The sequence below is a fragment of the Oncorhynchus tshawytscha genome, linkage group LG02, assembly GCF_018296145.1.
Source record: "Oncorhynchus tshawytscha isolate Ot180627B linkage group LG02, Otsh_v2.0, whole genome shotgun sequence".
NCBI lineage: Eukaryota > Metazoa > Chordata > Actinopteri > Salmoniformes > Salmonidae > Oncorhynchus > Oncorhynchus tshawytscha.
The window spans coordinates 57,287,029-57,313,937 of NC_056430.1; the positions used below are offsets into that span (position 1 = coordinate 57,287,029).

A 26,909-nucleotide genomic window follows, 5' to 3' on the forward strand; every position below is an offset into this window, starting at 1 on the left:
TAATCTAATTAATTTAGCCACATTTCTTAAGAATTAATCCCATATACTATGTTATTACAAAAAAGGTTTTAAATTCTCTGGAAGACTATCAAATGCTTCTCAAAGATGCCCTCTGGTGGTCAAACTAGCACTAACTTGCATTAATAGAAAAAATGGCTGGCAAATAACGTGCAACAGAAGTACGACGCAACTTTTAAAGGAGGAACCACTTTCGTTCTGGGTTCCACTGCACAAGAGGGGGTCCATACACCTTTATGAACATCAAGGCAGACACTGTGAATTTGTATCCTAGATCGCATTGGTGTGATAAGGTTAATGCGATGGATGTTTGTCTGCATACGCAATAGGAGGTGTTATGTTTCTGTAAGCTAAGTACTCGGACAATTGGGCGAGTTCAAGTGTGTCGTACATGAGTCCCAAGTCCACAACAAACTGTTTTGAGGACAGCCGTTTTAGCAGCCCCTGGGAGTTCCGTCTGTGGCAGTTCTTGCTACGTCGGATTTGGACCGCTCAAAGTCAACGGGCCTCTGCACATGCCTACTGTTATTCATCATTCATGGCACCAACAGAGAGAGAGAAGACAAGTAAAAGGTGGTTTCTTCCCTACCTATAGGCTTCTATAGCCTACATATTTACTTTGTTTCTAATTCTACTGTTTTTATTACATATTTGTGGTAATTATATCAAATTTAAGATGTATAAGAATACATTTTCGAGAAATATTTTACCAGCTCTGTGTATTCTCTAATTGAACAAATTGAGGGAGCGCTGCTCCCCCGCGCTACTGATGCACTACATCCCTGCTCCCCACCTAGCCTCTGGCTGCCAGGCTAAAGTGGGGTTGCAGGGATAATTCGCAGAGATCAGCTGATCCTCAGCTGATGCAGTGGAAGAGTTCTGTTAGATGAGATCATATCGGTTTATGTCTGTCCTCTCTGGTCCTGCTGGAGACCAAACTCCTGGAGATCTTATCCTCAGAAGAGCTCAGCAAAAGTAACCCAGTCAGCAAACCAGCAGGCCCAGGCCCACACACTTCACAGGAGATTGGTGGCACCTTAATTGGGGAGAATGGGCTAGTGGTAATGACTGGAGTGGCATTGTAACAAATACATCAAACAAATGGTTTTCAGGTGTTTGATTCCATTCCATTTGCTCCATTCCGGACATTATTATGAGCCTTTCTCCCTTCAGCAGCCTCCTGTACTTCACATTCATTATGCAATCAAATGAAGGCAGGAAACCCTGAATTACAGGGCCAGGGCAAGAGAAAACACCCACATGGGGATACACAGGGCATCACAGCAGTCTGCTATCTATGTGCCCAGGAATATACACTTATGCTTAAAAGCAGTAGCTACTACAAGATTATAGGATATAAAAAAATACTGTATACAATTCTGATTATCCCTAATCTGCAAAAGTGTGCTTATTTTGCAGACTATGTTGGAGTGGCAGCTATCATACAAATTTGTGTTTTGTAATTTGATCTGTTCCACAGAAAAGCAGATATGGGGAACGTTTTCTCTCAGTCTAACAATGCTGGTGAAAACTAAGCACTAAGTTCCCAGTGTAGGGTAACATTGCATCTTGGTGTACAGATTTGTTTACAGAAAATGGTGTGCCGGGAAGGGCCTATGATTTCTTAATCCTGCCCTAGTAACAACTGCAAAAGAAGCCTAGATTAAGTTTTACAGATCTGTACTGTTGATAACTACTACTAGTCCAATGCTTTAACCACTAGGCTACCCTGCCATAATGAGCCAAGCTGCCCAAACTGTTGCATATACCCTGACTCTGCGTGCAATGAACGCAAGAGAAGTGACACAATTTCAACTGGTTAATATTGCCTGCTAACCTGGATTTATTTTAGCTAAATATGCAGGTTTAAAAATATATACTTCTGTGTATTGATTTTAAGAAAGGCATTGGTGTTTATGGTTAGGTACAGTCGTCCAACAATTGTGCTTTTTCGCAAATGAGCTTTTGTTAAATCATCCCCCAGCGTTGCATCGATTATATGCAACGCAGGACACACTATACACGTCAGCTACTACAGCGAGTGAAATGACTGCAACACTAAACAAAGACCTGCAGTTAGTTTCACAATGGGTGGCAAGGAATAAATTGGTCCTAAATATTTCAGAAACTAAAAGCATTGTATTTGGAACAAATCATTCACTAAACCCTAAACCTCAACTAAATCTTGTAATAAATAATGTAGAAATTGAGCAAGTTGAGGTGACTAAACTGCTTGGAGTAACCCTGGATTGTAAAACTGTCATGGTCAAAACATATTGATACAACAGTAGCTAAGATGGGGAGAAGACTATCAATAATAAAGCGCTGGTCTACCTTCTTAACAACACTATCTACAAGGCAGGTCCTACAGGCTCTAGCTTTGTCGCCCCTGGACTACTGTTCAGTCTTGTGGTCACAAAGAGGGACTTAGGAAAATTGCAATTGGCTCAGAACAGGGCAGCACGGCTGGCCCTTGGATGTACACAGAGAGCAAACATTAATAATATGCATGTCAACCTCTCCTGGCTCAAAGTAAACTGTCAGAACATGGTAAAAACATTTGATACAACAGTAGCTAAGATGCAGAGAAGTTTGTCTGTAATAAAGAGCAGAGGCCTTTTTTAACAACACTATCAACAAGGCAGGTCCTACAGGCCCTAGTTTCTACCTTCTTAACAACACTATCAACAAGGCAGGTCCTACAGGCCCTAGTTTCTACCTTCTTAACAACACTGTCAACAAGGCAGGTCCTACAGGCCCTAGTTTCTACCTTCTTAACAACACTGTCAACAAGGCAGGTCCTACAGGCCCTAGTTTTGTCGCACCTGGACTACTAAGATTGTATAACTGCCTTAATTTTGCTGGACCCCAGGACGTTTACAATTGGCTCAGAACAGGGCACTGGCCCTTAAATGTACACGGAGAGCTAACATTGATAAAAATGATAAAAGAGACTGACTTCATCACTACTTGTTTTTGTAAGAAGCGTTGACTTGCTGAATGTCTGTTTAAACTACTAACACAGCTCGGACACACATACATACTCCACAAGACATGGGTTGGCGCCCCCCCCCTTGAGTTGTGCCGTGGCGGAGATCTTTGTGGGCTATACTCGGCCTTGTCTCAGGATGGTAAGTTGGTGGTTGAAGATACCCTCTAGTGGTGTGGGGGCTGTGCTTTGGCAAAGTGGGTGGGGTTATATCCTTCCTGTTTGGCCCTGTCCGGAGGTGTCATCGGATGGGGCCACAGTGTCTCCTGACCCCTCCTGTCTCAGCCTCCAATATTTATGCTGCAGTAGTTTATGTGTCGGGGGCTAGGGTCAGTTTGTTATATCTGGAGTACTTCTCCTGTCCTATCCGGTGTCCTGTGTGAATTTAACTATGCTCTCTCTAATTCTCTCTCTTGGAGGACCTGAGCCCTAGGACCATGCCTCAGGACTACCTGACATGATGACTCCTTGCTGTCCCCAGTCCACCTCCAGTTTCAACTGTTCTGCCTGTGATTATTATTATTTCACCATGCTGGTCATTTATGAACATTTGAACATCTTGGCCATGTTCTGTTATCTCCACCTGGCACAGCCAGAGGTGGACTGGCCCCCCCACATAGCCTGGTTCCTCTCTAGGTTTCTTCCTAGGTTTTGGCCTTTCTAGGGAGTTTTTCCTAGCCACCGTGCTTCTACACCTGCATTGCTTGCTGTTTGGGGTTTTAGGCTGGGTTTCTGTACAGCACTTTGAGATATCAGCTGATGTACGAAGGGCTATATAAATACATTTGATTTTATTTGATGCCACCAAAGGTCTTTTCACAATCCCCAAGTCAAGAACAGACTATGGGAGGCACACAGTACTACACAGAGCCATGTCTACATGGAACTCTATTCCACATAAGGTAACTGATGCAAGCAGTAGAATCATATTTATAAAACATACACCTTATGGAACAGCGGGACTGAAGAGAAAAACACACACAGGCACAGAAACACATACACATGATAAGACACGCACTCTACACATACTTACACCTGGATTTTGTATTGTAGATATGTGGTACTAGAGTAGTGGCCTGAGGGAACACGCTTAATGTGATGTGAAAAGTGTAATGAAATGTAATGTCATGTAATGTTTTAAATAGTATACAGCATAACTACCTTAATGTTGCTGGACCCCAGGAAGAGTAGCTGCTGCCTTGGCAGGAGGCTATATTAGGTTGTAATAAATATACACTGCATTCGGAAAGTACCTGGACTACTCACACCTTCACTTCTTCCCCATTTTGTTGCGTTACAGCCTCATCCTAAAATGTATTAAATACATTTTTTTCCCTCATCAATCTACACACAATGACACCGTGAAAACAGTTTTTGCTCATTTCTGAAAAATAAAATATCTTGGGAATATATATCTTATTTACATAAGTATTCAAACCTTTTGCTATGAGACTCTTAATTGAGCCAGGTGAATTCTGTTTCCATTGATCATCCTTGAGATGTTTCTACAACTTGGAGTCCACCGGTAGTAAATTCAATTGATTGGACATGATTTGCAAAGGTACACACCGGTCTATATAAGGTCCCACAGTTAACAGTGCATGTCAGAGCAAAAACCAAGCCATGAGGTCAAAGGAATTGTCCGTAGGAACAGATCTGGGGAAGGGTAAAATGTCTGCAGCATTGAAGGTCCCCAAGAACACAGTTGCCTCCATCATTCTTAAATGGAAGAAGTATGGAACCACCAAGACTCTTCATAGAGCTGGCTGCCCGGCCAAACTAAGCCATTGGGGGAGAAGGGTGTTGACCAAGATCCCGATGGTTACTCTGACAGAGCTCAAGAGTTCCTATGTGGAGATGGGAAAATTTCCAGAAGGACAACCATCTCTGCAACACTCCACCAATCAAGTCTTTATGGTAGAGTGGTCAGACGGAAGCCATTCCTCAGTAAAAGGCACATGACAGCCAGCTTGGAGTTTGTCAAAAGGCACCTAAAGGACTCGGGACATCAGACTGGGGCAAAGGTTCACCTTCCAACAGGACAACTACCTTAAGCACACAGCCAAGACAACGCATGAATGGCTTCGGGACAATTGTCTGAATGCCCTTGAGTGGCCCAGCCAGAGCCCGGACTTGAACCCGAACATCTCTGTAGAGACCTGAAAATAGCTGTGTAGTGACGCTCCCCATCCACACTGAGAGCATCTGCAGAAGAGAATGGGAGAAACTCCTCAAATACAGGTGTGCCAAGCTTGTAGCGTCATACCCAAGAAGACTTGAGGCTGTAATCGCTGCCAAATGTGCTTCAACAAAGTACTGAGTAAAGGATCTGAATACTTATGTAAATGTGACATTTCAGGTCAGTATTTAAATACATTTGGGGGGAAAAAATCTAAAAACCTGTTTTTACTTTGTCATTATGGGGTGTTGTGTGAAGCTTGATGAGGGGGAAAAACTATTTAAATAATTTTAGAATAAGCTGTAACATGACAAAATTTGGAGTGAAGGGGTCTGAATACTTTCCAAATGCACTGTATGTGTATTATTTTTATTAATACAAACAGAAGATTATCACTTCTCACAATGTTGCTTGTTTAGTAAAGTTAGATTAAAGCTGAATCAATGTCTCGCAAGATCACAATTTATTAGTATTTTACATAACTGAATATAATAGCATATACTGTAGCATTGTATACCTATAATATGTTACAACAAAAACACCTCCTCAGTCATTTCCTATCTGAAGGTTTCAATGTTTTCCTCATGCAGCCAAAACTGAACAGCGGGCATCAATAGGCAGAATATATGCTTGGATTGGAAAAAATAAAATAAAATAGGTCTACAATAAACTGATATTATAGACTACAATAGGCTACTAAATACAATTTCCAGTGGCACACTGACTCACCTAATGATGAAGACATAGGCTTCTACTCACGGTGATGGCCAATAGGCTATTGGCAAGTGGAGCGTATCTTAAGATGAGCGAGCTACTTTGACAAACAGTGCTGCTTTTCGGAAAAAAATTGAGAGTTGAGAAGAAAGAATTCTATTGGTTCTTACAGACAGATTAGTCTTCTCTTTCCAGCAGTAGGCATTTGCTTTTCAAACTCTACGTTTTCCCACGATTGTATTTTGTATTTTGACATTTGAAAAAGGCAAACAGACAGCCACAACCAACCATAGAAATATAATCTATAGATAGCAGTTCCCATTCAAGTGCACCCATTAGTTTAACACTCAACTTGGCAGGGTAAGAGGTTACAAAATCTTTTTATGGACTATATATCTATGGCCACAACGCAACAAGCTGTATATTTGGCGCGCATGCTGCCCAAATTGCAGACTCCCCGACTGTAGGCAACAGGTAACTGCCAAAATAAAAAATAAAATGCTTGAGTAAATGAGAGATACAGAGTTTGTTGTGTGGGGTGCATTTTCCTCCCATACCATAACCTCACCGCCACTATGGGGAACTCTGTTCAAACATTAACATAAGCAAACCCCTCATACCCCCTAACCCTCACACACACAACACCATACACGCTGTCTGCCATCTGCCCGGTACAGTTGAAACCTGGATTCATCCATGAAGAGCACACTTTTCCAGCATACCAGTGGCCATCGAAGGTGAGCATTTTACCCACTGAAGTTCGTTATGTTGCCCAACTGAAGTCAAGTCAAGACCCTGGTGAAGATGACAAACACGCAGATGAGCTTCCCTGAGACAGTTTCTGACAGTTTGTGCAGAAATTATTCGGTTGTGCAAACCCAAACTCATCAGCTGTCTGGGTGGCTGGTCTCAGACGATCCCGCAGGTGAAGAAGCCAGATATGAAGGTCCTGGGCTGGCGTGGTTACACGTGGGCTGTGTTTGTGAGCCCAGTTGGACGTAATGCTAAATTCTCTAAAACGCATTGGAGGTTGTTTAAAAGCTCTGGTGGACATTCCTGCCGTCAGCATGCCAATTGCACACTCCCTCAAAACTTGAGACGTGGTCTGTGACAAAACTGCACATTTTAGAGTGGCCTTTTATTGTCAGGGGATACAAGGTGCACCTGTGTAATGGTAATGCTGTAATTTGTGCACAGAAATTAAGAGAAGTACGTTTTTTTTTGCATATGGGATATTTTATTTTGGCTTATGAAACATGGGACTAACACTTTACATGTTGCGTTTATATTTTTGTTCAGTATTCTATTAATAAGGAGACCCTCCCCTACTTTTGTCCACGTTGGCTTGTGAACCCACAACCGTCTGGGCGCCATAAAAATTCCCGCATTGCCATGTAATGCTTACAAGACCAATAAGAGTTTCTAAACGGCATATCTAAGGCTCTAGCCTGTCCAAGAAGTGAGGGTAAATGGTAGACATGTTCTCTGCTATCCACTTTGTTTTAATTATTATTTTGGGTATAGGAGAGGGTCACTTGTTTTTTTTCAAGTGTTCAGGGAGGATTTAGGTAAAATATATTTAGCTGAAGGGAGGTCCATCCATTTCATTTCAGAAAAGGTCCGATATTCTCCATGTAACCCTTATTATAAAAAACGTTCACTCCCTTATAATTTCCGTCATTTGTTAGTCAACTTTTCTATAATTAGACACATGCAGCTTCTCTTCTTCTATTATACACTGAGTGTACAAAACATTAAGGACACCTGCACTTTCCATGACACACAGACCAGGTGAATCCAGGTGAAAGCTATGATCCCATATTGATGTCACCTGTTAAATCCACTTCAATCCATGTAGATGAAGGAGAGGAGACAGGTTAAAGGAGGACAGATTTAAGTGCCTTTGAACAGGGTATGGTAGTAGGTGCAACGGTTTGTGACAAGAACTGCAACGCTGCTGGGTTTTTCACGCTCAACAGTTTCCTGTGTGTATCAAGAATGGTCCACCACCCAAAGGACACCTAAGCAAACTTGACACAACTGTGGGAAGCATTGGAGTCAACATGGGCCAGAATCCTAGAAGACTAAAACCCTTGCTCACCTGAATGTCATAAATTGATAGAAAGAATGCTTCAATCTAGTTAACATCTGTAAAGTTATGTCATCCATGCTTCTTTTATGGAGCAAAGACGTTTGGGACCGGGGAGAAATGCAATTAAAACCTTTTTTTTTTTTTACGAAAGATGTTCTGTGCATGACAATTTGATCGGTTGTAAGGAAATAGAATGCTGTGAAAACGACCCAACATCTGAAAAGATTTCAGTTTGGCTTGGATGCATATTTAGTCAGTCTCCAGAGTTCAGTTTCCATGATGTGCCATAGGCCTATTTGAAGTCCACATCTTTTGACTCTCGAATTTGTATAGCTCCTCACAATCCCTCAGATAACTTTTTGACGTCATGAAAAATATATCTGGTTTTTGGTTGAAATCTGATTGAACTACTGACCAGTTATCTAAAAGCTACTCAATTAATAGACACCAATCTATATAAACATGTGCATAGTGTTTGTGGGCCCTACATGCATTGCATAGAAAACATTAGAACCATTACAATTAAATGAATGTTCTTTTTCAGCAGGGGCTGCATGATTCAGCTTAGCACACTTGGCAAACAACAGCTGGCAGAGCACAACAACTTGTGTTAGGGTCTCGTAGCATATTGTACCCAGTCAACACTCTGGTCGTGGGCCTATTCCGTTTGAGACTCGGGGGACTCTGATTTGGGGGGCTTCTTGCGGGCCAAGTCTGGCAGAATCATATTACTCCGGGATCCGGCTAATGGTACTCAGGCCGAGGTCACTTCAGGTAATGTCAGATGAACTTTTCAGGAGTAGGGCCATTTTATGTTTTTATTCGGCAGGTGATGAAATACCAATTTAAAAAACTAAGAATTTTGATATTTCACCTCCAAGTCAGATTTTGATAGGTGATTAAAAGCTATAATTTATGACTGTCTCTGCAGTCATATAGCTATCAGAGATGGTCTCTAATTTAGAGAATCTCCGAATCTATGCTTTTACTACAGGCTATGGCAATGTTTTCTGTTGTTGCAGTCCACCACAATTGAAAAGTGCACATTCACATCCATTACATTTGTTCTAGGCTACCAGCCTGTAAAATAATCATGCACAATAATACAGGATTCCCTTACAAAAATTCACTGCTGTTAAAATGCAGTAAAACTGCAGTACAATTAAATAATGGTTGTTTAATTAATGATATCTGGTAAATTGCTGTGTGTGTTGGCTTCCAATGACCATCTTTTGTTAATGTTAATTTCTCAGTTTATTGTGTTGCACATTTTCTTCTGTTCCACTGAATGCAATTTTGATGTTCTATTATGTCCAACTACATTTGTTTTCTGATTTTTTAAAATTATACGTAGGCCTGTCTTTTATTTCAATATCATACTACAATCCACCAGAATTTACAGAATCCTATTTTTATTCCATTTATTTCCATCAATAATTTGTACAAAATTATTGCACCCGAATTTGACCCAGAGAATATGACAATTATATTTTCCCTTAAAGATTTTAATGAATTAACAATGCGTGCAGTAATTATATTTTACATTCAGTAGCTAAATAAGGAGGTAGGCATATCAGTTCCAGCTAAAACTTGTATTGGAATCTGTTCCTCGCACAACAATAGTTCTTTGCTCGCAAGCAGCCTGCTTTTATCAACATTCCATACAGCATGTCGGGACAAAGCACTGAGTAAGCTACACAACACTGCTGGGAAACAACACAGTTTCTTGAAATGTATGTTGTTGGGTTTTTATAGATTTGACTGCTAAATGTCTCTGTTCTCCAGCATTCTTGTTTTATTTTTGTAAGTAAAGTGCCAGTTTGTTGGGGAGAAGAGCATCAAGGAAAGTTTTGCTAGCTGGCTAATTTTAGCTAGCTAACGTTAGCTCTCTGGCAAATCCTCCATGGACTTGTTAAGTTTTCATTTTTACCTGTTGTAACTTATTGACATTTTGATCTGTTTAGTTAATGACAGTAAATATGTGTGTTTCTCTCTTTCTGTGTGTGTGTGTGTGTGTGTGTGTGTGTGTGTGTGTGTGTGTGTGTGTGTGAGGGATGATCATAGCTTCTAGAAAATATTGTGACCATGTCAACATTATGTCATGCTAGCTACTGTATGTGTGTGAGAGAGATGGTTAATGATTACAGATACACAACCGTTCAAAAGTTTGGGGTCACTTAGAAATGTCCCTTGTTTTCCATGAAAACATACAGGAAGTTAGTTGCAAAATGAATAGGAAATAGAGTCAAGATGTTGACAAGGTTATAAATAATGATTTTTAATGAAATAACAATTGTGTCCTTCAAACTTTGCTTTCGTCAAAGAATCCTCCATTTGCAGCAATTACAGCCATGCAGACCTTTGGCATTCTAGTTATCAATTTGTTGAGGTAATCTGAAGAGATTTCATCCCATGCTTCCTGAAACCCCTCCCACAAGTTGGATTGCCTTGATGGGCACTTCTCACGTATCATACTGTCAAGCTGCTCCCACAACAGCTCAATAGGGTTGAGGTCCGGTGACTGTGCTGGCCACTCCATTATAGACAGAATACCAGCTGACTGCTTCTTCCCTAAATTGTTTATGTACAGTTTGGAGCTGTGCTTTGGGTCATTGTGCTTTGGGTCACTCCAATTAAGCCCTTTCCACAGGGTATGGCATGGCGTTGCAAAATGGAGTGATAACCTTCCTTCTTCAAGATCCCTTTTACCCTGTACAAATCTCCCACTTTTACCACCACCAAAGCACCCCCAGATCACCACACCATGCTTGACAGATGGCGTCAAGCACTCCTCCAGTATCTTTTTTTTCTTCTGCATCTCACGAATGTGTCTTCTTTGTGATCCGAACACCTCAAACTTAGATTCGTCTGTCCTTAACACCTTTTTCCAATCTTCCTCTGTCCAGTGTCTGTTCTTTTGCCCATCTTAATATTTGATTTTTATTGGCCAGTCTGATATATGGCTTTTTCTTTGCAACTCTGCTTAGAAGGCCAGGATCCCGGAGTCGCCTCTTCACTGTTGATGTTGAGACTGGTGTTTTGCATGTACTGTTTAATGAAGCTGCCAGTTGAAGACTTGTGAGGCATCTGTTTCTCAAACTAGACACTAATGTACTTGTCCTCTTGCTCAGTTGTGCACCCGTGCCTCCCACTCCTCGTTCTATTCTGGTTAGAGACAGTTTGCGCTGTTATGTGAAGTAGTACACAGTATTGTACGAGATTTTCAGTTTCTTGGCAATTTCTCACATGGAATAGCCTTCATTCCTCAGAACAAGAATAGACTGACGAGTTTCAGAAGGTCTTTGTTTGTCAATTTTGAGTCTGTAATCGAACCCACAAAAGCTGATGCTCCAGATACTCAACTAGTCTAAAGGCCAGTTTTATTGCTTCTTTAATCAGGACAACAGTTTTCAGCTGTACTAACATAATCGCAAAAGGTTTTTTTAATGATCAATTCACCTTTTAAAATGATGAACTTGGATTAGCTAACACAACGTGCCATTGGAACACAGGAGTGATGGTTGCTGATAATGGGCCTTTGTACACCTATGTAGATATTCCATTTAAAAAATCTGCCGGTTCCAGCGACAATAGTCATTTACAACATGAACAATGTCTACACTATTTCTGATCAATTTGATGCTATTTTAATGGACCAAAAAAATTGCATTTCTTTCACAAACAAGCACATTTCTTTATTTTTTACCCCTTTTTCTCCACAATTTCATGGTATCCAATTGTTTTTAGTAGCTACTATCTTGTCTCATCGCTACAACTCCCGTACGGGCTCGGGAGAGACAAAGGTTGAAAGTCATGCGTCCTCCAATACACAACCCAACCAAGCCGCACTGCTTCTTAACACAGCACGCATCCAACCCGGAAGCCAGCCGCACCAATGTGTCAGAGGAAACACTGTGCACCTGGCAACCTTGGTTAGCACGCACTGTGCCCGGCCCGTGTTTCCTCCAACACATTGGTGCCTACGGGTTAAGTGGGCATTGTGTCAAGAAGCAAGGTGGCTGGGTTGTGTTTCGGAGGACACACGCCTCTCCGTACGGGAGTTGCATTGATAAGACAAGACTGACCAATTGGATACCTCGAAACTGGGGAGAAAATTGGTTGAAAAAATACATAAAATAAACATTTAAGAATATGTTGTAGATATAAACTTTATATTGGTGACTACGGAAACAAATATAAAGTTAATGAGTAATGTTTTCAATATCCACATTTTTCCTCTGCAATACGTTTTACAGTAGGTAGGTAATAAGCTGTGGTCATTACCAGGTTATGATGAGGTCTTTAACTATGACCAGTAGGCTACATAATATAGCACATAAGATAGTGGTCAGAATTATGACCAGCTGGTCGTATGGTGGTCTGAAAAATATGCCATATTCTGGCCAGTAAAAAGACAAAAAACCCGTCCTTTTTCAACCAGTTTGCGACCAGAATAAGATGTCATACTGATATCTTTTCAACCAGGTTTTGCCCACTGGGTTCTCAGTGTGGCCAGTCTACTTTTCTTGGGTAAAATGCTAGATTAACTTTAAGCAAAACATTAGGAAATGTTACATTCTTTCTACGATAAACATTAGAAATTTGATGGCCATGCCTCGTTTTTGCCACAAAGACCTTGCTTTTTCATTGTAGGTTCATTTACTTCTGTGGCTGCCAGCCAAATAGAATTGCATTTCTGTTGTCATCTGATGAAAAGGAAGCTATTGTGTCTGCCAAATTTTTTGCAGTATTGTATTTTCTGTGAAGGAAACCTATAGTTGCATGTCCCTGATCACTCTACTGAGGCAAAAAAACAACAACTTAGCTTTCAATAAAATGTGACCCTTTCAATAAACATCTGGACTCTCCTGCTCCCGCTTTCTCCCATTTACAAACACACGGCTGGCTAAACTGTTCTGGGCAACTACGGTAAGCTTCATAAAGTAAAATAATGTGACAGGTGAAAAGAAGAATGCAATCTGCTTTATCTCCTAATGTATTGCAAAGTTTACTGCAGGCAGCAACAAATATAGACATTTATTGAATAACGTTTCAACGGTATTGAAAAACCATCCCGTGGCTATTTCCAAATACCCCGGTATATGGTACACCGCCCAAGCCTAATCAGTGATTTTTACCCAAGTGCCACTAGGGCTGGGCGATATTGCCAAAATATTATATCACAGTATTTTTTTTAAATTGGACGGTAATGATGGTATTTTACTGTATTTTTTATTTTTGAATAATACAAGTTCTACATTTGCTTTATGAGTAGTGAGTGATCCTAGGGTGGCAACACATACATTCTAAGTGATATCAATGAGTCTTTCTCCATTCTGATTGTATTATACTGTTCAATACGATTTTAACCAAAACAAATTTCAGCACTTTTATCATTTCTGCATTTCCTGCACTCAATTGCAGTGGTGGAAAAAGTACCCAATTGTCATATTTGAGTAAAAGTACAAATACGTTAATAGAAAGTGACTCAAGTAAAAGTCACCCAGTAAAATACTACTTGAGTAAAAGTCTAAAAGTATTTGGTTTTAAATATACTTAAGTATCAAAAGTAAAAGTATAAATAATTTCAAATTCCTTAGATTAAGCAAACCAGATGGCACCATTTTATTTTTATTGACGGATAGCCAGGGGCACACTCCAACACTCAGACATAATTTACAAACAAAGCATTTGTGTTTATTGAGTTCTCCAGATCAGAGATGACCAGGGATGTTCTCTTGACAAGTATGTGAATTGGACCATTTTCCTGTCCTGCTAAGCATTCAAAATGTAACGAGTACTTTTATAGGTGTAAGAGAAAATGTATGGAGTAAAAAGTTGTTCAGGGATTTTTATGAATAATGACTAAATTATGTATACATTTCAATCAGAACTATGACTAAACAGAATACTACTATGTTACTGTATGGATGTATGAATCTTATTATAATCATAATACTGAATGTAATGTGTGTAGTTTTCATCCAGAATTAGAAGGACTGTCTGTTCCTTGTTAGAAACGAATGGAGCTATTGTCAGACTGGCTGGAATGCTGTGTTCCTTACAGGACATCCTGTCTCTACACAGGGAGAAGAGAGATCTTCTGCTAGTAGTAGATTATTTAACAGGTGGTGGACAATGTGGAAAGGCTTGTGAACTATACTGCCATTGTATCGGAGTGGAGGAAGGACAGAATAAAACCTGTGATGTAATTTTTAGTATAAAACCTGATGTAAATTGTACTATCGAGAATAAATGCTATTGATTGATTTTGAGACTGGTCTCTGTCCATTTTATGCAAATAAGTATCTTACAAATTCTTAGAAATGGGCAGAGTGTTTTAATTGAATTGGTTGTTAAACATATAGGAATAGAATTCCTTTAACAAAAGTACAGTATTTTGTTAAGGAATGTAGTGAAGTAAAAGTTGTCAAAAATAAAAATAGTAATATAAAGTACAGATACCAACAACAAAAAAACGTAAGTAGTACTTGAAAGTATTTTTACACCATTGCTCAATTGAGATAATTTCCACACTGCCACGTAAGGCTGCACGATATGGGCAAATAATCTAGGACTTATTTTTAACCAAATGTTGCAATTGAAATTTGACTTGCAAATTAGAATTAAAGCAAAACTGTTGGACTCATGGAAATAGTTTGACTATTCTAATTCTATAGTTAAGACTATAATAGTGGGCACTTTGAATACAGTGTTTGAGATGACAAGGAATTAAAATGCCAGGGAGGAGTTATTGTTACAGGGTAGGAAATAAAGTGCTGATAAGTGTTTCATAGGGGACCCTATAAACTTTGGCTACATTGCATGTTCTCTTAGCTACTTCATGTAGCTAACATATTCTTGCTTTGCATAGTCCTCTTTCATTTAGAAGATACTGTTGCACAAACAACATGCTGATTTAGGTCTCCGCCATCCCTGGTATTATCAGGATGTATTAGCTAGCTACATTTGCTCTTACTCAGTACATGTATTTGCTATCTAGCTAGCTAGCTATTAGCATTAGCGGCTAACAATTAGCATCTCACAAGATTTAGGGCAACTTGCTAAGAAAATACAAACTAGCTGTTTGCTGATGTAAGTGTAACCGATGTGATATGGCTAGCTAGTTAGTGGTGGTGTGCGCTAATAGTGTTTCAATAGGGTGACGTCACTCGCTCTGAGACCTGAAGTAGTTGTTCCCCTTGCAGAGGGCCTTGGCTTTTGTGGAGCGATGGGTAACGATGCTTCGAGGGTGGCTGTTCTCGATGTGTGCAGAGGGTCCCTGGTTCGAGCCCAGGTAGGGGCGAGGAGAGGGACGGAAGCTATACTGTTACATTGATGCTGCTGATCTGGATTACTGGTTGTTGTGGAAAAGGAAGAGGTTGAAAGGGGGTGAGTGTAACCAATGTGAAAGTGTAACCGCTAGTTAGCGGTGGTGCGCGCTAATAGCGTTTCAATCGGGTGACGTCACTCGCTCTGAGACCTGAAGTAGTTGTTCCCCTTGCTCTGCAAGGGCCGTGGGGCGATGGGTAACGATGCTTCGTGGGTGTCAGTTGTGTATGTGTGCAGAGGGTGCCTGGTTTGAGCCCAAGTAGGGGCAAGGAGAGGGACTGAAGCAATACTGTTACATAAGAAACAGACCAATAGTGTCATTATAGAATGCTAGTGGATTTATATTAAGAAGCAATGTGAAAACAGCATTGTCCTCATCAACATTGTTGCATGTGCTGCATTGACCTTTCAGACTGAACGCAAGTATCTGTGGTTGAGGAACATCAAATGCGCTCCTTATGTGACAAGGGGTGTGGCTAGGTCTGTGTGGAAAGTGGCACAGAGAGAAAGAGCGGAGATAGATGACTCAAGTAGTGAAGTAAACTATAACAATTGACATTACACCTGGCGTATCACATTTAACAACCAAACATTCAAATACCGGTATAGAAGGTAAAGTAAAAACCCAAACCGGTCCAAGCAATAATACCGGTATATCATAAAATACGGTATACCGCCCAGCCCTATACAGTGCCGCTACTGGACAAAGCCTGGAGCCTATAGAAAAAGTTTCTGACTCTCACATTACTGAAACCAGAAACCCACAACTGTGCTCTACCAACAATATTAAGTTGCATTGGTTAACCGGGGTCTTAGCCAAGCAAATTCATATTCAATTCAGGAGGGGGGAACCTTTGTCTGAGTTTGCATTACAACTCACTTTTTAACAGCAAAATATAGATACGTGAGCTTTGTGAGTTCTGTAAAAGGAGTCTCTTAATTTTACACAAGTCAAACTGGCAACTTAGGGGGGAGAAAAAGTAAGTAGGACCAACATTTTCACAGAATTAAAGTAAACAACTAAAAATGAGAGCTGAGGAAGGGGATAAACAAGAACAATAAATCCCCTCTTAGAAGATTTAGACTAGAAGCGGAGCTGAGTAAATAATACTCAAATGCAAGGGCCTGTTATTTCCTGTGACATGCAGGGTGGTGTATGTCGGAATTTAGGAGAGAGCTTCAAGAGGATGACGGAGAGGATTGTTATCTTTTGGGCGGGTAGGACAGTAGCAACATAGGTCTTGGTTTCCAGCAGTTGCGTCTGTATAGACCACACACAAAAGACAGAGTGGGCCTTCACCTTCCAAATACAGGAAAGCCCACTCCACTCAAATTGGAAATATGCTTGCAACCAACCATCACCAGCCCAACATTGCATGACTACAGGAATGTTTACCTTTATTTAACTAGGCAAGTCAGTTAAAGAACAAATTCTTATTTTGTAACATGTAACAGCTGTTACTTTGTGATGTGCTTATTAGTCCATAGTAAAAGGACGCTCTGGTTGTAAATGTATAACTAGGCACAATACCATTCACCAGCCACATCCTCGCATTGTTGTTATGACAAGTCACTATATGTTACATGAGCACAGAACATATGGATTCTCCACAATGGGCCATAGTGGGTGTGGAGAGATTAAATACTATGGCTTTACTTGCTAAAACCAGCTACCTTGCATTCATTGCTAATGAGGAGTGAATGGATTTGAGAACCATAGATTCAAGCCAGGGTCTGTTCCTTTTTTATAGTGCAGCGCTCTTCTTTTGTGTAGGAAGAAATGCTAGAAGGGCACTTCCTTTAACTCTTCTTGCAGCTGTTGTGCACTTCTCTTAAAATTCAGCCTGGATGATGGAAACAATTCACCAACATACAGTATCACTAGTGCTTACATTAATATAAATTCTGCAGTGACTCCAGTGCTGAGCATGGGGGGGTGCACAAACGCATTACTGACAAAAAAAAACAGGATGGCGACGCCTCATACTACGTTAGTAACTCGTAATAAAAACGGCTCTATTTAACACTGATTATTCCATTGTAGTAGTTTGTTCATGGGTCATGTGCTAATCTCATGTCACTTCAAAATAGATACCTCGGTGGTGCTGTTCGTTTTTTGCGTACAACTAAAAAACGGAGGGGATTACACAAAATATTGTTTTTTCCAATACAGCACAATGTCGTATAGCTTTGCAACAATTTTCACAACGTTCGTTAACGGGGCCATCCAATATTTATTTTCAAGATCCTCGAAGAAAACTTTTATGAACACGTCATTCACATAGCGGGTTTCTCGTAACTTCTATGCAGTTGACTATCTCCCATAGCGTTCATAGGGCGGATACATTTTGAAAATTCGAATGAAACTAATATGAAACTAATATACCTATAGTTTACTTACTATAATCTTTTTTTTTCTTGCGAAATCGTATATAGTAAGTAAACTACGTGACTTCTCAAAGTTGATACATTGTAACTTTGTATGAAAACGTTCTACCCTTTGTATGATGGCTACACAACACATTCGATACCACGTCTTCCCTGTTTTTGAGTCATTTCTACAAAGGCAAATAGTCACACGAAAAGGAGACATACTTACATAGTGCGGGACGACAGCTCAGCAGCCTAACTGTTTTTGGTAAAGCATGACCAGAAGGTACATGAGGTCGGGGTGCTTATTTGCCCTGCCTCCAATTTCGTGTGCGAGCGCTCACGCGTGCGTGGATGTTTCAGAAATAGCAATTGAGAAACGCAAAATGTTTATCATGGTTTTACGACTGACTCATTTTCCCTTGGTAGCCTAACGTCTGAGTTAGGTTATTTAAGTAACTTTTCCATGAGTCTCACAAAAAATACAGTTTATAACTGTGGCAATGAACACAACAAAATCCACATTTTTAACACAGGGCATCTTTTGTCTGGCAGCAAACATTTACTACAGGCTATGGTGTATCCATTACCATATCTTCACTAGGCATCACTTGTTTTCTCAATTCTTTTAATCGCTTTTGCATAGGAGATTCGATTTGAGGTGGCAAAAGTTGGAGCGGGCAATCTCCTTCACCCTTACAGGGCACTCCAGGAACTCAGGATCATGATCCCCACCACAATTGCAACACCGTCATCCTTCTACACACCGTTCTTCAGTATACACTGTTCGTCTGCACACACTTGAAACATGGCCAAATCTTTTACAATTCTTACACTGCATTGGTTTGGGGACTAAATCTCTTACAGCGTATCTTACAGAACCAAGCTTCACATGTGTAGGTATTTGCTCTTTATCAAAGAACAATATTCACCCAGCAGGTCAGACGCTGGGCACTAACCCCACCAGGAATTCTATTCAGGTATTCAACCTTGAGTATCTGTGACACCACTGAGATGACTCCTTTGACGGGTGCTCCACTCCGAAGTTCAAAACACAACACTTCTGTTGTTTTTTGAGGCCCACTGCAATCTTCCTCTACTCTTAAGAAATACAATTAATCAAAATAAAGTCACTCGGACAGACTCCACTTTTCCAAGAACATACTTCACCATTTTCAACACCTCAAACGGGTTTCCCACAAATGCACCCTTACGCAACGAACCCATCCCATCAAGAAGCGATTCATTATCACTCACACACATATCCTCCACTCCAACAGTTCCAGTACTACTGTTGTTCATTGAGGACATTCGTCTTCGCCAAATTTGCTCGACGCGCTGCTTGATTCAAACTCCGCATTCACTTCTGCCATCTTCCCACCAAGCCTCCTGAAACAGAGCTTTCATACATAGCCCTTGATAGCTAGCCTGTCTCTTATTCCACTCCTTCCATCCTCCATGCTCCTCTCTCACTTGGCAGATCGCATCCAACTTTTAGGTGCATACACCGCCACCTACTGAACTATGACTGTGTGAGGTCATACACCACCACCTACTGAACTATGACTGTGTGAGGTCATTCACGGCCTACCTTCTGAACTATGACTGTGTGAGGTCATACACCGCCACCTACTGAACTATGACTGTGTGAGGTCATTTACGTCCTACCTACATTAAATTCTTGATACAGTAATACAATATTGGGAAAAAAGGAAAATTGCCCTTCTAACTATTAATCCTCTCTAATTAAACATCACCGCATTCCACTATTTAACCCTATCTAATCCTACTCCAGACCAATGGTCTGAGAGGACAGAACACTACCACTCAACCCCCCCTGCTACTGTTCTGCTGTAAATCCTCACAATCCCAAGTACTTCTCTATGAATGCTAAAAAGCCTACATTAATGAAGGACATGATCTTCCCATCACTCTCTCTTGGTCGCTGCCTATCCACAGGAATACTCTCAGTATCCCTCACCCTGCCCCCATCTTCCTCTACCTCTCTCTTCAATGCTTTGTCATACAACACTTTCTGTACTACTCTTGCAACTTCAACCTGACTTTCTCTCACCGGACACCACGGAGCTCCAGCCATATGGGCACTCCCACATCTATCACAAACAACTTTCTCCAACGATACTGCACATTCCTTCGTCTCATGCCTCCTTGCACACTTCTCACATCTAGGAATCTCCCTCCTACACACTGCTGTAACATGCCCATAAACTTGACAGCTAAAACACTGTTGTATTTTCGGAACAAAAGCTCTCAAGGAATAACTTACACTTCCTTACTTGACCGGCAAAGACTCTACATCAAAACTCAGCAGGACAGACATTATCTTCTCCGTTTCCCCACCCTCTCCAATGGATCTGTGTCACACCAAACGGCAGGCATCACAGACACCGGGAATCTTCCATTTATACTGATCCTCCTCAACACTTAAAAATGTTTTTTTTAACCTTTATTTAACTAGGCAAGTCAGTTAAGAACAAATTCTTATTTTCAATGATGGCCTAGGAACAGTGGGTTAACTGCCTGTTCAGGGGCAGAACGACAGATTTGTACCTTGTTAGCTCGGGTTTGAACTTGCAACCTTCCGGTTACTAGTCCAACACTCTAACCACTAGGCTACCCTGCCGCCCCACTTAATGCCACCCTCGTTGTAACTCCTTTCAATGGCGCCCTGCTCCGGAGAGCCAAAGCAAGTCACATTTCTTGTCCCTAATCATGTGGTCCAGAGTGCCCTTTCCCTCTGGACTGAAGAAACACAATAAATCATCACTAATCCACTCTGAGTTACTCTCACCAACTCAACAGTCCCCCCCAACCTCTTCTCCACCCAACCTGACACCACATATGGATCAGCCAAAATGCAAGGATCCATTCTCTCCACAAACCTCACTCCCACTGTGCCATAATTATGTCAACAAATCATGGCCACTTTTGCTAAGCTCTATGTGCAAATCGCCCCTCTGCCCCCTTCGCTTCACTTCATTGAATGGGGCTTCATCGCCCCCAACGTGTTCAAAGGATCACGGGCCCTACACGGATTGACGATGCCTCCACAGCCAAAGATCCTGCCGAAGGACCCTAGAGCTAGTGTGTGGTCGGAATAGGTGCTTGGAGTTCGTCGGCCCCCAAGACTGCACCAGTAACTCTAGCTTGGTGTGCAGTGACCGGTGGTGGTGAGTATAACCAGAGATACTGGAATATATTCACCTCTCTGGTATAATTTAGCTAGCAATGTTAGATAACGTTATTACTGGTTATGTAGGTAGCCATCTTTTGATAAAGCAAGGCAGGCTAGCTAACATTAGCTAGCGAGGCAGGCTAGCTATCGTTTTAGCTAACGTTAGCGTAGCTAGCTACCTCGTTATAGTTAGGTCTTAGTTAGGTCTTAGCTCATACTTTTATTGTGTATTGTCTAGATATGGCTGGTTATGTAAAATTATCATTTGATAATGCTAGCAAGACAGGCTTGCTAGCTAACGTTCGCCTACAAGTCAGATTTGGAAGTTAGTTCGTAGCTCATACAAGTGTATTCTGTATTGTCTAGAGCAAAAATAAATAATTGATGCAGCTACGGTGGTAGCTAACTCATGTCTGAGTCTGACTAATACAGTGAACTAAATATAATCCAATCTGGAGCTACAGTCAGTCTACATCTGTAAAGCATAGAATTAGGGGTTCCACTAGTTACCACAGCCACGAAGTCAAAATTGTACAAATGTTACAGAACAGGGCAGCACGGCTTGCCCTTAAAAGTACACGGAGAGATAACATTAATGACATGCATGTCAATCTCTCCTGGCTCAAAGTGGAACTGAGATTGACTTCCTCATTACTTGTTTTTGTAAGAGGTGTTGACAAGCTGAAGGTACCGAGCTGTCTGTTTAAAATACTAGCACACAGCTCGGACACCCATGCATACCCCTCAAGACATGCCACCAGTGGTCTCTTCACAGTCCCCAAGTTCAGAATAGAAGGAGGTGCACAGTACTACATAGAGCCATGACTACATGGAACTCTATTCCACATCAGGTAACTGATGCAAGAAGTAGAATCAGATTTAAAAAGCAGGTAAAAATACATCTCATGTCTCCCGAACCCTCCTCTCTCAGCCTCCAGTATTTATGCTGCAATAGTTTGTATGTGTCGGGGGGCTAGGGTCAGTCTGTTATATCTGGAGAATTTCTCCTGTCTTATCCAGTGTCCTGTGTGAATTTAAGTATGCTCTCTCTAATTCTCTCTCTTTTTCTCTCTCTTTGAGGACCTGAGCCCTATGACCATGCCTCAGGACTGCATGGCCTGATGACTCCTTGCTGTCCCCAGTCCACCTGTTCGTGCTGCTGCTCCAGCTTCAACTGTTCTGCCTGCGGCTATGGAACCCCGACCTGTTCACCAGACAAGCCCAGACCTGCTCTTTTAAACTCTCTAGAGACAGCAGGAGCTGTAAAGATACTCTGAATGATCGGCTATGAAAAGCCAACTGACATTTACTCCTGAGGTGCTGACCTGTTGCACCCTCTACAACCACTGTGATTATTTTTATTTGATCCTGCTGATAATCTATGAACATTTGAAAATCTTGGCCATTTTCTGTTATAATCTCCACCCGGCACAGCCAGAAGAGGACTGGCCACCCCCCATAGCCTGGTTCCTCTCTAGGTTTCTTCCTAGGTTTTGGCCTTTCTAGGGAGATTTTCCTAGCCACCATGCTTCTACACCTGCATTGCTTGCTGTTTGGGGTTTTAGGCTGGGTTTCTGTACTTTGTGACATTAGCTGATGTAAGAAGGGCTTTATAAATACATTTGATTGATTGATTGATGGAACAGCGGGGTCTGTGAAGTAACACAAACATAGGCACAGATACATGCATACAAACACATGATAACATACGCACTAACACACATGTACACATTAATTTTGCGTTGTAGATATGTGGTAGTGGAGTATAGGCCTGAGGGCACACACTTAGTGTGTTATGAATTCTGTAATGAATGTATTGCAATGTTTTTAAAATTGCATAACTGCCTTAATTTTGTCAGATCCCAGGAAGAGTAGCTGCTGCCTTGGCTGAAGCTAATGGGGATCCATTAGAAATACACATACTACATTTGAAAGTTATCAAAACACTTAGTTTAGAATATCTACATACATTCAGCAATTGCATTATTCTCATAATCCTTTGTAGGCTAATAACATATTCAAAGCTTCCTCTGGCATCTCACCATACATCTGCCTGTAGTTATTGAACTTGACTTGCAGGAGGTTAGTTTGTTGTGTTTGAGTGGGGGGAAACAGCTGTGGACAAGGTTCTGACAGATGGGTGTGTCTTGGTGGTGGCAAGGACACACCCACATCAAACCACACCCCAAAGCCAACTCACATTTGGCTTCGGTCATAGCCGACAGCATTTCTTGAGGAGCAAGCCAAAAAATCAGGCCAAATCAGCAGGTGCTTTCCCCTTTAAGGCAACAGCAATGAGGAAACAGTCGGTGGTTGTATTTGATTAATATTTTATTAAAAAGTTTGGATTTCAGCTAACAAAGAAAGTCACGCAGCTACAGAGGACAAGCATAGGAACACGGTAAGTGTTTAAAAAGTATCAACTGCACAGCAACTCAAAGGAGTTGGAGGTTCACTCCAAAAACTCTAGTCTTCACTCAACTCGTGGATGAATCATCATGGAGAATAGATACTTGGCTAAAGTTAGCAGTGGCTATTGGAACAAATTCAAACAGTGGTTTACAGTTTATTGAGGTCTGTAGACTAATTTCAAGGTAAAATAAGAAATATAAAAACACCAAACTTGTCCTTTAACCATCTACAGAAAATGTTAATAATTCATTTTAAAAAGAATTTAGTCCGCACAGTGAAGGACCTCCACAACATACAGTATATTTTAGCGATCCTCGCTACATGAGCCTCATTACCATTCCGACCAAGTGGTTAACACTATTGGTGTGAAACAGGGCATTTGTCTTTCAATCCAGCGACAAGGGTTTTCTTCCTGCTCTCTCCATTTGCCAGTGGTGTAAAATACTTAAACGTACCAATTAAGTAGTTTTTGAAGGTATCTGCCCTTTACTACTTATATTTTTGACAACTTACTTTTACTTCACTACATTCCAAAATGGTACTTAAGGTACTTTTTACTCCATACATTTTCCCTGACACCCAAAAGTACTTGTTACATTTTGAATGCTTAGCAGGACAGCAAAATGGTCCAATTCACGCAAATATCAAGAGAACATCCCTGGTCATCCCTACTGTCGCTGATCTGGCAGACTCACTAAACATACATGTTTCGCTAGTAAATTATGTCTGCATGTTGTAGTGTGACCCTGGCTATCCTTACATAAAAAATGTAAAATAAAATTATGCTGTCTGGTTTTCTTAATATAAGCAATTTGAAGTGATTCATACTTTTACTTTTGATACTTAGGTATATTTAAAACCAAATACTTTTAGACTTTTACTCAAGTAGAATTTTACTTGGTGACTTTCACTTTTACTTGAGTCATTTTCTATTAAGGTATCTTTACCTTTACTCATATGACAATTGGGTTATTTTTCCACCACTGCCATATATATTTTTTAAATGTAACCTTTATTTAACTAGGCAAGTTAGTTAAGAACTAATTCTTATTTACAATGACGGCCTACCCCAACCAAACCCTAACCCGGACGACAGCGCCCTATGGGACTCCCAATCACAGCCGGTTGTGATACAGCCTGAGATGCAGTGCCTTAAGACCACTGCACCACTCGGGAGCCCATTTGCTTCATTGGTGTTAAAAGTGGAATGGTGGCTGTGAGGCCATCGGAACGCTTTGATGTGTGAGGGGGCTGAGGTCAGTTAAAGCATGTGGAGGGGGCAGTGAAGCGCTTTTCGCTGTAAGAGTCACGTTACAATTACCATCAATTGTGTTAACCCTATTGGCACAATGTGTAGGGGGTTTGCCTTTCCCACCAGAAACCTGGGTTTGCTTCCCACTCCCTCTGTTCACTACAATATCATTGAACTTTCTTTGGATATATCTACCCCAGTTTGGTTTCAGGATTTAGAACCATAGAGCCTGAGGTAATTTCCTAACCTATTCAGTTGTCAGTCAAAGTGCAATACATTCTTGACATGCCTTCTCCATATTGGTTCTGAGGTCACACGGCCATACTGTAGGATGGGCCCATCAGGTTACTGGAAATATTGAGCTATAAACCAGCATGCAAAGGACATAACCTAATTGTGCCTATCTCTTTGCTTGGCTTCCTTCCTGTGTCTGGCTTGTGCGTTGCCCAGATAACATTCAGTTAAATGGAATGGGGTCGTTACAAGCCATGCAGTCTGTTCTGAGTGCATGGGTTACCCAAAATGAATTAGCTTGATGCTAATTGGGAAGATAAAAGGACTGTTGGGTTAATGTAACTGCATAGAGAAGTACACCAGGTCATGTCTGACCAGTAGATCTTCTCTGTAATGAAGTACCATGCTATACAGTTTGGGTTACACAGGTTTGTATATTACATTTTTGGGAAATCATGTCCTGTTTTTTGTGTTTAACTTTGGATTTGCATACAGCTGTTACTCACTGATGAAAATTATGTCTGATGACGTGTGCTTTCTCATAACTTTATGATGGAGGTAATATGTACATGTAGGTAGAGTTATTAAAGTGACTATGCATAGATAATAACAGAGACTAGCAGTGGCGTAAAAAAGAGGGTGGGGTGGGCAATGCAAATAGTCTGGGAAGCCATTTGATTAGATGTTCAGGAGTCTTATGGCTTGGGGGTAGAAGCTGTTTAGAAGCCTCTTGGACCTAGACTTGGCGCTCCGGTACCACTTGCCGTGTGGTAGCAGAGAGAACAGTCTATGACTAGGGTGTCTGGAGTCTTTGACAATTTTTAGGGCCTTCGTCTGACACTGCCTGATATAGAGGTGCTTGGCCACAGTGATGTACTGGGCAGTAAGCACTACCCTCTGTAGTGCCTTGCGGTCGGAGGCCGAGCAGTTGCCATACCAGGCAGTGATACAACCAGTCAGGATGCTCTCGATGGTGCAGCTGTAGAACCTTTTGAGGATCTGAGGACCCATGCCAAATCTTTTCAGTTTGCTGAGTGGCAATATGTTGTGTCATGCCCTCTTCACGACGGTCTTGGTGTGCTTGGACCATGTTAGTTTGTTGGTGATGTGGACACAATCATCTCCTTTGCCTTGATCACATTGAGGGAGAGGTTGTTGTCCTGGCACTACACGGCCAGGTCTCTGACCTCCGCCCTATAGGCTGTCTCGTCATTGTTGGTGATCAGGTCTACCGCTGTTGTGTCGTCAGCAAACTTAATGATGGTGTTGGAGTAGTGCTTGGCCACGCAGTCGTGAGTGAACAGGGAGTACAGGAGGGGACTAAGCACGCACCTTGAAGATCAGCGTGGCAGATGTTGTTGCCTACCCTTACCACCTGGGGGCGGCCTATCAGGAAGTCCAGGATACAGTTGCAGAGGGAGGTGTTTAGTCCCAGGGTCCTTAGCTTATAGATGAGCTTTGAGGGCCCTATGGAGTTGAACGCTGAGCTGTGGTCAATGAATAACATACTCACATAATGTTCCTTTTGTCCTGGTGGGAAAGGGTGGTGTGGAGTGCAATAGAGATTCCATCATCTGTGGATCTGTTGGGGCAGTATGCAAATTGGAGTGGGTCTAGGGTTTCTGGGATAATGGTGTTGATGTGAGCCATGACCAGCCTTTCAAAGTACTTCCTGGCTACAGACGTGAGTGCTACGGGTTGGTAGTCATTTAGGCAGGTTACGTTAGTGTTCTTGGGCACAGGGACTATGGTGGTCTGCTTAAAACATGTTGGCATTACAGACTTGGACAGGAATAGGTTGAAAATGTCAATGAAGACACTTGCTAGTTGGTCAGCGCATGCTCGCAGTACACGTCCTGGTAATTCGTCTGGCCCTGCGGCCTTGTAAATGTTGACCTGTTTAAAGGTATTACGCACATCGGCTGCGGAGAGCGTGATTACACATTTTGAGAAACAGACGCCTCACAAGTCTTTAACTGGCAGCTTCATTAAATAGTACCCACAAAACACCAGTGTCAACGAACAGTGAAGAGGCGACTCCGGGATGCTGGCCTCGTAGGCAGAGTTGCAAAGAAAAAGCCATATCTCAGACTGGCCAATAAAAAGAAAAGATCAAGATGG

The 26,909-nt window shown here is 41.5% G+C and overlaps 1 protein-coding gene across 2 annotated transcripts in view; it reads right to left on the reverse strand.

Moving 5' to 3' along the window:
- LOC112266576 (CMP-N-acetylneuraminate-beta-galactosamide-alpha-2,3-sialyltransferase 2) overlaps positions 1–18,059 on the reverse strand; it is a 48,445-nt gene extending 30,386 nt beyond the window's left edge. For both annotated transcript variants that reach the window (XM_024444166.2, XM_024444176.2), the window contains exon 1: positions 17,924–18,059. The gene's annotated coding sequence lies outside the window, so the exon portion shown is untranslated. The remainder of the gene's footprint in view (positions 1–17,923) is intronic.
- Positions 18,060–26,909: the final 8,850 nt, after the last annotated feature.